General features: G+C 43.4%; 1 protein-coding gene across 3 annotated transcripts in view; it reads right to left on the bottom strand.

Annotated features, from left to right (window-relative positions):
* LOC123483850 (basement membrane-specific heparan sulfate proteoglycan core protein-like) overlaps nucleotides 1–12489 on the bottom strand; it is a 97734-nt gene that overhangs the window by 39139 nt on the left and 46106 nt on the right. The window lies entirely within an intron of this gene.

Consider the following 12489-nt stretch of genomic DNA (forward strand, 5'->3'; position numbering starts at 1 on the left):
TATTTATGCTCAACAGTTTCTCATGTGCATCAACAATGGTGCCCACCCGAAGGACATCCAGCCAACTTGACACAACTGTGGGAAGCTGAATTTTGAAATCACAAACAGAAAAGCATTGAGCCTTTTTACCTGTTTTTTTCACACCTATTCCCAACTTAACCCGCCAGGATGTTGGAACTCAGCCAGGCGCTAATGCGTCTCTCTCTCCTCACTGAATGAATGGATGAATGGGCGATAATTGTGCACCTTACTTCACAGTTTCATTTAAATTATGCCTAACTGAATGATAAGGAGGGTGAAGAGGTTGATTAACTTTAGAAAGACAATAGTGTAATGATGAGTTTGTGTTATGCCTATTTATCAGCAGCAAATAATTTGACTGCGTGCCTTGCGTGTTGATACCAAACTCTTTTATGTTTTACTTTGTAAAAATAAGCTGTTATGAGACTGTTTTTTTTCCTATAACTCTATTACTATTCTAATTTATTGTAAGGGAAATGAAAACATGCTACATGTTGCAGTAGGCCTTTAGAATAATGTTAAATATATCCTTGACTCTATCTAAGTTGATGAGAGGGAAATAAATGATGCCAGTCAGCCTGCACAGCTGGCCCATCGAAACTACACCTAAACTATACTGAAACTAATTTCACACATTAGAGTTAGCCTATAGACAGGACAAAATTGACAATAATCTGATGAGTGACAATATTAGGCCTATCAGTTGTCAAATTGTACATGAAGCGATGGGCATATCTTGTAATTGACAGATGCAGGGAAAGGAGCATCCCTATATCAAATCCTCCTTCAGAGTCACATGCAGGTAAAACATTTTGATTTCTATATATTATCAGAAAGAGAATATTCTGCTGTTTCTATGACATTTACCTCTGTCAAATAACTTTCAAAACCTAAGAGGTGCAGCTTCTTTTTCCAAATTTTACTTTTTCCAAGAATATCCATGCTGTCCATGCATTCAGCATATGTGTCACGACTTCCTCCGAGGCTGCCTCCTCTCCTTGTTCGGGCAGGCTTCGGCGTTCGTCGTCACCGGCCTTCTAGCCATTGCCGCTCCTCATCTCATCATTCCATTTGTTTTGTCTTGTTTATTACACACACCTGGTTCATATCCCCTCATCAGTACCTGTATATTTGTTCCCTCTCACCCCTTGTCTTTGTGTGTGATTGTTGTGGGCCTCTGTAGCTCAACTGGTAGAGCACGGTGCTTGTAACGCCAAGGTTGTGGGTTCGATCCCCGGGACCACCCATACACAAAAATTTATGCACGCATGACTGTAAGTTGCTTTGGATAAAAGCGTCTGCTAAATGGCATATTATATTATTGTGAGGATAGTGAAGCTCGGTGGAGATCCTTGTATTGTGTATCGCCGGGTTATTTTCCCCGTGTGCCTTGTTGGTTTCAGTGCGCCTGTTTTGCGCACTGGACTGTTTTGACGCATTACTGCGTAACTCTGTTTTCCGGAATAAATCCTGTTATTCTGTGATTTACCATCCTGCGCCTGACTCCTTCACCTCACCCATCACAATATGACCACTCAAACGACAGCACTGCTCTGGCTACTATGCAAAAATGTGTAACTTAAAATGTAAATATGCTATTGTGTCTTCAATGGATAAATGGGCGATAGAAACCAGATAGAAACTGACAATGGTGCATGTGACCTCAATGAACTGAATGATGAAGAGGGTGATTAAATTTGATTGATCTGAATGATGAGGGTGAAGAGGATGATTGATTTTAGAACATTAGTGTAATGATGATGAAGAATTGTGGGATGTCTAATTATTGTATTATGAAAGGCTGGAAATGGTATGTAATTTCCCCTGGGAGAGTCAAATTAGACACTGAGTACAACATACACTGTGTGTAGTTCACAATGGCAAGCCCAACCAAACGAATGGATGCACTGACAGCCTTGCAAATACTGCAGAATTTAGATAAATTGTAGTCGGATGGAGGATCGGATATTGAGCTTGAAATCAACGTTGCTGATTAAGAGTCTTCATCTGATTCTGATGTTGACTTTGAGCTTACGCCTCCGATGCCTGAGCCTCGCCACAGAAAAAACAGAACAGAGCCAACAGTACGTGGGTCATGTCTATGGATGAACTCAAAGCATGTATTGCACTCTTGTATGTCCGCGGGGCATATGGTGGAAAGAGCATGGATGTGGAGTGATTTTGGTCTGATCCGCACGGGGTGGACTTTTTCTGAGAGACCATGCCACGCAACTGCTTCAGAGAGACTATGCCACACCTGCGGAAGGTGGACACGAAACAAGGCCCATGAAAACTGTGTGCAGTGCAACCGATTTGTTTGTGGGGCTTGTTCACACAAAGCACCGAAGCTGTGTGCTGACTGTGAACCCGAAGCATAAAGAGAAGACAAGATTGATTCATGGGTAAAGGCACAGGTATGGGCATAAGGACACAATACAATTAACAAATGTCTGTTTTTATATCTTGCCATGAATATATTTCCACTAATATTTCTTTATGTAATTCATCCTTTACAATTGTTCATGCACCACTGGTGCTTTTGTTTAGGAATACTGCTAATATTTTCACCTGTGCAGCTGGCTGGTGATATTATTATAATATTTGTTGTTTCAAAATAAGCTGCAGCTGGACTTTACTTTACTAATTACTATAACGCTATTACTAATCGAATCTACAAATCAAGTTGATCAAATGAATTACATTGTCATATTAATATGTGTTCCAAGCAAGAAGTATGAACCTGGTGGCACTGCAGAATCATCGATGCGCTCCCAACCAAGATGTTGCAAATCCCAAAAAATTAATGTGTACTCTACGACGTCAAGTGTCGTAGAGTACACAATAGTTACATACAATAATTGCCTACCATTCAGCTGTTTTCTAACCTCATTGTCTGAACCGTTAACGTTCAGACAACAAGCTAGAAATTTAGCTAGCTTGTTGCTACCTGGATAGCTACTAGTAAACAATAGCTGGAGCGACCTAGCGAACAGACGCGAACTGGCTGAGTCAATTCAGTGGCTAGCTTTGCACTTGGCTAGCTAACAGTAGCTGCTAGGGGTAAGTCATAACTTACATTTGTGTTTTGTTTTTTACATATTGGTAGCCCGAGTCGTTCAAGGAATTCGGGACATGGGTGACTAGTTAACGTTAGCTTGGCTCTCTCTGTGTGTTCGTGCCGTGAAAGGAGGGGTTCTTCTTTGTCCGAAAGCAAAGGCTAGCTAGCTTGCTAACTATTCTAGCTAACTAACTGCCTGAATAAGTTGACGACGGACTCGCTCAAGCTGTCGGGACTAACCCACAACATTAGACATGGACACGAACGATCTGCTTGCGTGTTGATACACTGGTGGTTTGTTGTGGCCGAGTATTGGCGCTAAACCGTGTTGTTGGAGTCCGGCATATTAGCTGGCTGTGGCGTCTTATGACTAGGTGCCCGGACGATTTTCACGGAATAATACTGTACCTAGTTAGCTAGCTGAATAAACTAAGTTAGTCTATTCCTAGAAAACATTGAACCGCTGTAGTTTACAACAATTATAGTTTCTGAGGTGGAAGTTGGGAGTTGTGGTGAGGGAGGCCCCGCTCTCTCCTTTCCCAGATGTTTAGTTCATTTCATTCCGATCTCCTCTGCATTATTGTAGCCATTTGCTGCAGCCTGTCAACTATGTCTCTGCCTATTCCTGTTCTCTCCTCTCCGCACAGGCTATACAAACGCCTCACACCGCGTGGCTGCTGCCTCTCTAACCTGGTGGTCCCTGCACGTACCACCCACGTGGAGTTCCAGGTCTCAGGCAGCGTCTGGAACTGCCGTTCTGCTGCCAACAAGGCAGAGTTCATCTCAGCCTATGAAACCCTCCAGTCCCTCGACTTCTTGGCGCTGACGGAAACATGGATTACCACTGAAAACAATGCTACTCCTACTGCTCTCTCCTCGTCTGACCATGTGTTCTCGCATACCCCGAGAGCATCTGGTCAGCGGGGTGGTGGCACAGGAATCCTCATCTCTCCCAAGTGGACATTCTCAATTTTTCCCCTGACCCATCTGTCTATCTCCTCATTTGAATTCCATGCTGTCACAGTCACTTGCCCATTTAAGCTTAATATCCTTGTCATCTATCGCCCTCCAGGTTCCCTTGGAGAGTTCATCAATGAGCTTGACGCCTTGATAAGTTCCTTTCCTGAGGATGGCTCACCCCTCACAGTTCTGGGGGATTTCAACCTCCCTACGTCTACATTTGACTAATTTCTCTCTGCCTCCTTCTTTCCACTCCTCTCCTCTTTTGACCTCACCCTCTCACCGTCCCCCCCTACTCACAAGGCAGGCAATACGCTTGACCTCATCTTTACTAGATGCTGTTCTTCTACTAATCTCACTGCAACTCCCCTCCAAGTCTCCGACCACTACTTTGTATCCTTTTCTCTCTCGCTCTCCTCCAACACTACTCACTCTGCCCCTACACAGATGATAATGCGCCGTCGCAACCTTCGCTCTCTCTCTCCCGCTACTCTCTCCTCTTCCATCCTATCATCTCTTCCCTCTGCTCAATCCTTCTCCCTCCAATCTCCTGATTCTGCCTCCTCAACCCTCCTCTCCTCCCTTTCTGCATCCTTTGACTCTCTATGTCCCCTATCCTCCCGGCCGGCTCGATCCTCCCCTCCAGCTCCGTGGCTTGATGACTCATTGCGAGCTCACAGAACAGAGCTCCGGGCAGCTGAGCGGAAATGGAAGAAAACTAGACTCCCTGCGGACCTGGCATCTTTTCACTCCCTCCTCTCTACATTTTCTTCATCTGTTTATGCTGCTAAGGCCACTTTCTACCACTCTAAATTCCAAGCATCTGCCTCTAACCCTAGGAAGCTCTTTGCCACATTCTCCTCCCTGCTGAATCCTCCCCACCGCCCCCCCTCCTCCCTCTCTGTGGATGACTTCGTCAACCACTTTGAAAAGAAGGTTGACGACATCCGATCCTTGTTTGTTAAGTCTAATGACACTGCTGGTCCTGCTCACGCTGCCCTACCCTATGCTTTGACTTCTTTCTCCCCTTTCTCTCCAGATAAAATCTTGTGACTTGTGACGGCAGGCCGCCCAACAACCTGCCCGCTTGACCCCATCCCCTCCTCTCTTCTCCAGACCATCTCCGGTGACCTTCTCCCCTATCTCACCTCGCTGATCAACTCATCCTTGACCGCTGGCCATGTCCCTTCCGTCTTCAAGAGAGCGAGAGTTGCACCCCTTCTCAAAAAACCAATACTCGATCCCACTGATGTCAACAACTACAGACCAGTATCCCTTCTTTCTTTTCTTTCCAAAACTATTGAGCGTGCCGTCTTCAGCCAACTCTCTTGCTATCTCTCTCAGAATGACCTTCTTGATCCAAACCAGTCAGGTTTCAAGACTGGTCATTCAACTGAGACTGCTCTTCTCTGTGTCACGGAGGCTCTCCGCACTGCTAAAGCTAACTCTCTCTCCTCTGCTCTTGTCCTTCTAGACCTGTCTGCTGCCTTTGATACTGTGAACCATCAGATCCTCCTCTCCACCCTCTCCGAGCTGGGCATCTCCGGCGCGGCTCACTCTTGGATTGCGTCCTACCTGACCGGTCGCTCCTACCAAGTGGCGTGGCGAGAAGCTGTCTCCGCACCATGTGCTCTCACCACTGGTGTCCCCCAGGGCTCAGTTCTAGGCCCTCTCCTATTCTCGCTATACACCAAGTCACTTGGCTCTGTCATATCCTCACATGGCCTCTCCTATCATTGCTACGCAGACGACACACAACTAATCTTCTCCTTTACCCCTTCTGATAACCAGGTGGCGAATCGCATCTCTGCATGTCTGGCAGACATATCAGTATGGATGACGGATCACCACCTCAAGCTGAACCTTGGCAAGACGGAGCTGCTCTTCCTCCCGGGGAAGGACTGCCCGTTCCATGATCTCGCCATCACGGTTGACAACTCCGTTGTGTCCTCCTCCCAGAGTGCGAAGAGCCTTGGCGTGACCCTGGACAACACCCTGTCGTTCTCCGCTAACATCAAGGCGGTGACCCGATCCTGTAAGTTCATGCTCTACAACATTCGGAGAGTACGACCCTTCCTTACACAGGAAGCGGCACAGGTCCTAATCCAGGCACTTGTCATCTCCCGTCTGGATTACTGCAACTCGCTGTTGGCTGGGCTCCCTGCCTGTGCCATTAAACCCCTACAACTCATCCAGAATGCTGCAGCCCGTCTGGTGTTCAACCTTCCCAAGTTCTCTCACGTCACCCCGCTCCTCCGCACACTCCACTGGCTTCCAGTTGAAGCTCGCATCTGCTACAAGACCATGGTGCTTGCCTACGGAGCTGTGAGGGGAACGGCACCTCCGTACCTTCAGGCTCTGATCAGTCCCTACACCCAAACGAGGGCATTGCGTTCATCCACCTCTGGCCTGCTGGCTCCCTACCTCTCGCGGAAGCATAGTTCCCGCTCAGCCCAGTCAAAACTGTTCGCTGCTCAGGCACCCCAATGGTGGAACAAGCTCCCTCACGACGCCAGGACAGCGGAGTCACTCACCACCTTCCGGAGATATTTGAAACCCCACCTCTTTAAGGAATACCTGGGATAGGATAAAGTAATCCTTCTACCCCCCCTTACCCCAACCCACCGGCCCCCCCCCCCAAAAAAAAAATAAATAAATAAAAAAAAAAAAACTAAAAAACTTTGTAAAGTGGTTATCTCACTGGCTATAAGGTGAATGCACCAATTTGTAAGTCGCTCTGGATAAGAGCGTCTGCTAAATGATGTAAATGTAATGTAAATGTAAGTGTTCTTGAGCACTGCACGTTTTACGTTAATGTTACATTGGTGGTGATAATTGGACAATATTTTACTTGATTCTGGGTATATATTTATTTTACTACAACTTTAGGTAAAGTGCAGAAGTGTATTCTTGGCAAAAAATATATAGATGATCTCCATTATGTGTACAGACCTGGTGGCACAGCAGGAACTTCAGGTAGATAGTAACCAAGATGTTGTGAGTTCAAATCCCAAGTGAGGTTTAGTCCCAAGTAATCAGTATACAGCATCAAACTGTCCTTTCACATTATCACCTTCATTTAGCTGTAAAAATACAGCATCATATTCAAGGTATCACATGTTGAAATTTTGCCTCTCCATGTTGTCACATTTATTTCACATGAGATCGGGTTTTCACATGTACTCAAATGTTGTCACGTGTAGTTTCATGTTATCACATGTTGCTTCACATATTGTCACATGTTGCTTCACATTAAATCACATGAGATCACATGCAGTCACGTGTTCACATGTGAAATTCATGTGTTTTTTCCATAAAAACCACTATTGCTTTTGCCCAATCTGTTTTTCTCACATGCTCTCTAGACCAGGGTATCCCAAACTCAGTCCTGGGCCCCCCCTGGGTGCACATTTTGGTTTTTCCCCTAGCACTACACAGCGGATTCGAATAATCAAAGCTTGATGATGAGTTTGTTTTTTGAATCAGCTGTGTAGTGCTAGGGCAAAAACCAAAACGTGAACCCAGGGGGGGCCCCAGGACCGACTTTGGGAAACGCTGCTCTAGACAACAGTTCACTGACAAGTGACACTACAATATGATGAGATGGACAAGAGCAAGAACAGCTTTCTATGTTAATTACAGCTAACCACCGATTATAATGTCACTATGTGAGAAATAAATTATGTATTTACCTGATTTGTTTGATATTAATACTTAAACAATTATATACTTAACAAAGACTAAGACATTTATATTCTACTAATGCTGTGTTTTTGTAAAGGGATGGTTTCCACTCTAGCTCCCTGCAGCTAATCTGGGCATATGGTCAAGAATGGGTTGTACTAGATATAGTTTAGGAGTAGAACAATCCCTCATTGTCTCAAAATCCTCCTTGCATTTGGGAGACTAAGCCGGGTGGGAGTTAAAATAACACCAGGTGCAGATAGCCATAATATGAACCCAAACTGGCTTATGATGCCCCCCGATTTGTATGGGAGGGTGGAACCAGTCATGACTAAGCATTTTTCTGTCAGCTATATAAGACCCATGATTCCTCAGAATAATTGGGCTCTCAACTAATCATCTAAGGGTGGTTCGTCGACCAGCTTCATTATTGCAATAATTAATCGGTGTTATCAATACGTTTTGAATAAAGAAATATCCTGTTTGGTGATTGACCTTGTCTCTCCTCATTATTGATTAGAATTTCCACGACAACTAGCATACAAATTAAGACAATGTAGAAACTGAGCAATACAAGTACCACATCCTGCTTGACCACCTGAAGGTTGCTCTTTTTCCCCCTTTAGGTAGGCACTACAGGCTCTGGATCAGAGGTATGGGCAACCCCGGCAGCTGGCCATGAGGGAACTAAAAGCCATCAAGGACCTGCCATCCATCCGGCCAGGAGATGGTAATGCCCTTGATGACTTTGCGCTATGGTTCAGTCCCTTGTTGGCCTCCTGCACACAACGGATGGAAGAGGTCAGGCTGAATTGCTCTGTGGGTCTCATGCTAGAAAAGCTGCCGACGGAACAATAAGAGTCTGTTTGAATAAGTGTGAAGATTTACAACAGCTCTGTTTGGTCCACCTCTATCAAAAGAAGTCCATTCAAAACTGCACTGAAGGAATTGAAAACATTAAGGGGTATTTCAATTCTAACAAAACCCCCCACATCTCTGTCAAAGCCCCCACTTCCATGAAGTAAACATGCAGTGATGTTTTTATTGTTATTAGAAAGATAGTATTTTAAATTAAGCATCTATAAATCAATATCAGCCAGGAAATGATTCAGTTCCATGTTATTATATGAACTGTAGGCCTGAAAAATTAGATTATTTCTTGCCATGGAAATACAGTGATTCAGATACAGAACATCGTTACACCTGAGAACTTGAAACAGCTCTTCTCAGCACAGAACTCAGTCAACAGGAAGAGGTTTTCAGTTTCTTGTCACATTCCCTCTCACACCTTAAAAGAGAGCTACACACCCTCAACCTAACCATAGATTTAACGACGCATCTAAACTACTCGTTAACTATTTGTAGCTCTTAACAATGTTTAGACATTGTCTCTAATTTCAGCATTTATAAATTGTGTTAGAAATTACCAATATCTCATTCTCATCACAAAGTCAGAATTAGACTAGACTAATCTCTTGACAGACATTTAAAGCTGATCTAGTTTGAGAAATAGATTATGGCCAGCCAGCAAAAGATCAAGTCTTTCATACTGTAATTGATTTTGTTGTTAATGTAGATTTAAAGGAAGAGGTCATTTAAACAACTCAATGTCAATAGTGAGGTCTGTAATGAGATTGTTTATTAATACTGTACATCTCATGTGTTCAACAATCATCAGACAAGTGTTATGGTCGGATTACCTCAAAGAGGAACTGGTGAAAAATACAGATTTAGCTCATTAAAAATAAATTGCTTTCACATTCTAACACTCGCCCTGTTTATACCTGGTTCTAAAATGCGTCCTTTGTCCTGATCTTGTCCTCATTCTGATTGTATCCACATGTTTAGACAGGTGTAGATGATTAAAAGATGAATTGTGAACTGATTTTGATCAGATCTTATAAATGTAAACTGGCAACATCAGGACAAGATCAGGACAAGATCAGGACAGAATCAGGACCATTTTGACTATTTTCTACAATTTGAATAATAGTGAAGACATCAAAACTATGAAATAACACATATGGAATCATGTAGTAACCAAAAAAGTGTTAAACAAATCCAAATAGATTTTATATCGCAGATTCTTCAAAGTAGCCACCCATTGCCTTGATGACAGCTTTGCACACTCTTGGCATTCTCTAAACCAGGTTCATGAGGTAGTCACCTGGAATGCATTTCAATTTACAGGTATGCCTTGTTAAAAGTTAATTTGTGGAATTTCTTTCCTTCTTAAAGTGTTTGAGCCAATCAGTTGTGTTGTGACAAGGTAAGGGGGGTATACAAAAGATAAATAATAAATATAATATGCCATTTAGCAGACGCTTTTATCCAAAGCGACTTACAGTCATGCGTGCATACATTTTTTGTGTATGGGTGGTCCCGGGGATCGAACCCACTACCTTGGCGTTACAAGCGCCGTGCTCTACCAGCTGAGCTACAGAGGACCACAAAAGATAGCCCTATTTGGTAAAAGACCAAGTCCATCATTACTTTATGACATGAAGGTCAGTCGATATGGAAAAAGTCAAGAACTTTGAACGTTTCTTCAAGTGCAGTCGCAAAAACCATCAAGAGTTATGATGAAACTTGCCCTCATGAGGACCACCACAGGAATGGAAGACCCAGAGTTATCTCTGCAGCAGAGGATAAGTTCATTAGTTATCAGCCTCAGAAATTGCATCCCAAATAAATGCTTCACAGAGTTCAAGTCACAGACACATCTCAACATCAACTGTACAGAGGGGACTTTGTGAATCTTTCATGGTCGAATTGCTGCAAAGAAACCACTACTAAAGGACACCAATAAGAAGAAGAGACCCGCTTGGGCTAAGAAACACGAGCAATGGACATTAGACCGGTGGACATTTGTCCTTTGGTCTGGAGTCCAAATTGGAGATTTTTTGGTTCAAACCGCCGTGTCTTTGTGAGACGCGGTGTGGGTGAACGGATGATCTCTGCATGTGTATTTCCCACTGTAAAGCATGGAGGAGGAGGTGTTATGGTGTGGGGGTGCTTTGCTGGTGACACTGTCTGTGATTTATTTAGAATTCAAGGCACACTTAACCAGCATGGCTACCACAGCATTCTGCAGCGATAAGCCATCCCATCTGGTTTGGGCTTAGTGGGACCATGATTTGTTTTTCAATAGGACAATGACTCAACACACCTCCAACCTGTGTGAGGACTATTTGACCAAGAAGGAGAGTGATGGAGTGCTACATCAGATGACCTGGCCTCCACAATCCCCCGACCTAAACCCAATTGAGATGGTTTGGGATGAGTCGGACGGCAGAGTGAAGGAAAAGCAGTCAACAAGTGCTCAGCATATGTGGGAACTCCTTCAAGACTGTTGGAAAAGCATTCCAGGTGAAGCTGGTTGACATAATGCCAAGAGTGTGTAAAGCTGTTATCAAGGCAAAGGGTGGCTATTTGAAGAATCTCAAATCTCAAATATATTTTGATTTGTTTAACACTTTTTTGGTTACTACATGATTCCAAATGTGTTATTTCATAGTTTTCATGTCTTCACTATTATTATACAATGTAGAAAATAGTACAAATTCAGAAAAAACCTTGAATGAGTAGGTGTGTCCAAACATTTGACTGGCACTGTACATATATATTTATTTATGTATATATTTACTCTGACATTGCTCGTTCTAATATTTCTATAATTCTTAATTACATTATTTTACTTTTTAGATTTGCGTGTATTATAGTGCATTCGGAAAGTATTTAGACCCCTTGACTTTTTCAAAATTTTTATACATTTTAGGTTTGTTTTAAAATTGATTAAATCTGTTTTCCTAATCAATCTACACAGAAAACCCCATAATCACAAAGCAAAAACAGGGTTTTAGACATTTTTGCAAAAAATAATAAATAAAACATTTACATAAGTATTCAGACCCTTTACCTAAGACTTTGTTGAAGCACCTTTGTCAGTGATTACAGCCTCAAGTCTTCTTGGGTATGACGCTACAAGCTTGGCACACCTGTATTTGGCGCTGTCAGTTTGGATGGGGAGCGTCGCTGCACAGTTATTTTCAGGTCTCTCCAGAGATGTTTGATCGGGTTGCGCAGACGAGATCCTGAGTCCCATTATCGTGCCATTCATCCGCTGTCATCACCTCATGTTTCAGCATGATAATGCACGGCCCCATGTCGCAAGGATGTGTACACATTTCCTGGAACCTAAAAATACTTGTCACCCACTGAGCATGTTTGGGATGCTATGGGTCGACGTGTACAACAGCGTGTTCCAGTTCCCGCCAATATCCAGCAACTTCGCACAGCCATTGAAGAGGAGTGGGACAACATTCCACAGGCAACAATCAACAACCTGATCAACTCTATGTATAGGAGATGTTGCGCTGCATGAGGCAAATGGTGGTCACACCAGATACTGACTGGTTTTCTGATCCACGCCCCTGCCTTTAAAAAAAAGTTATCTGTGACCAACAGATGCGTATCTGTATTCCCAATCATGTGAAATTCATAGATTAGGGCCTAATGAGTTTATTTCAATTAAATGATTTCCTCATATGAACTGTAAGTTAGTAAAATCGTAGAAATTGTTGCATGTTGCGTACATTTTTTTCCCCAGTATACATATGAACATGCATATGTTAAAACACACATACATGCAGACTCACACTCACATTGACTGAAACATAAACATGCATAGCGCACTCACACACGCACACACGCACACAAGCACACACTCATGCATTGACACAAAGGCACACACAAACCCATGCATA

This window comes from Coregonus clupeaformis, unplaced genomic scaffold, assembly GCF_020615455.1.
Source record: "Coregonus clupeaformis isolate EN_2021a unplaced genomic scaffold, ASM2061545v1 scaf0156, whole genome shotgun sequence".
Taxonomy (NCBI): domain Eukaryota; kingdom Metazoa; phylum Chordata; class Actinopteri; order Salmoniformes; family Salmonidae; genus Coregonus; species Coregonus clupeaformis.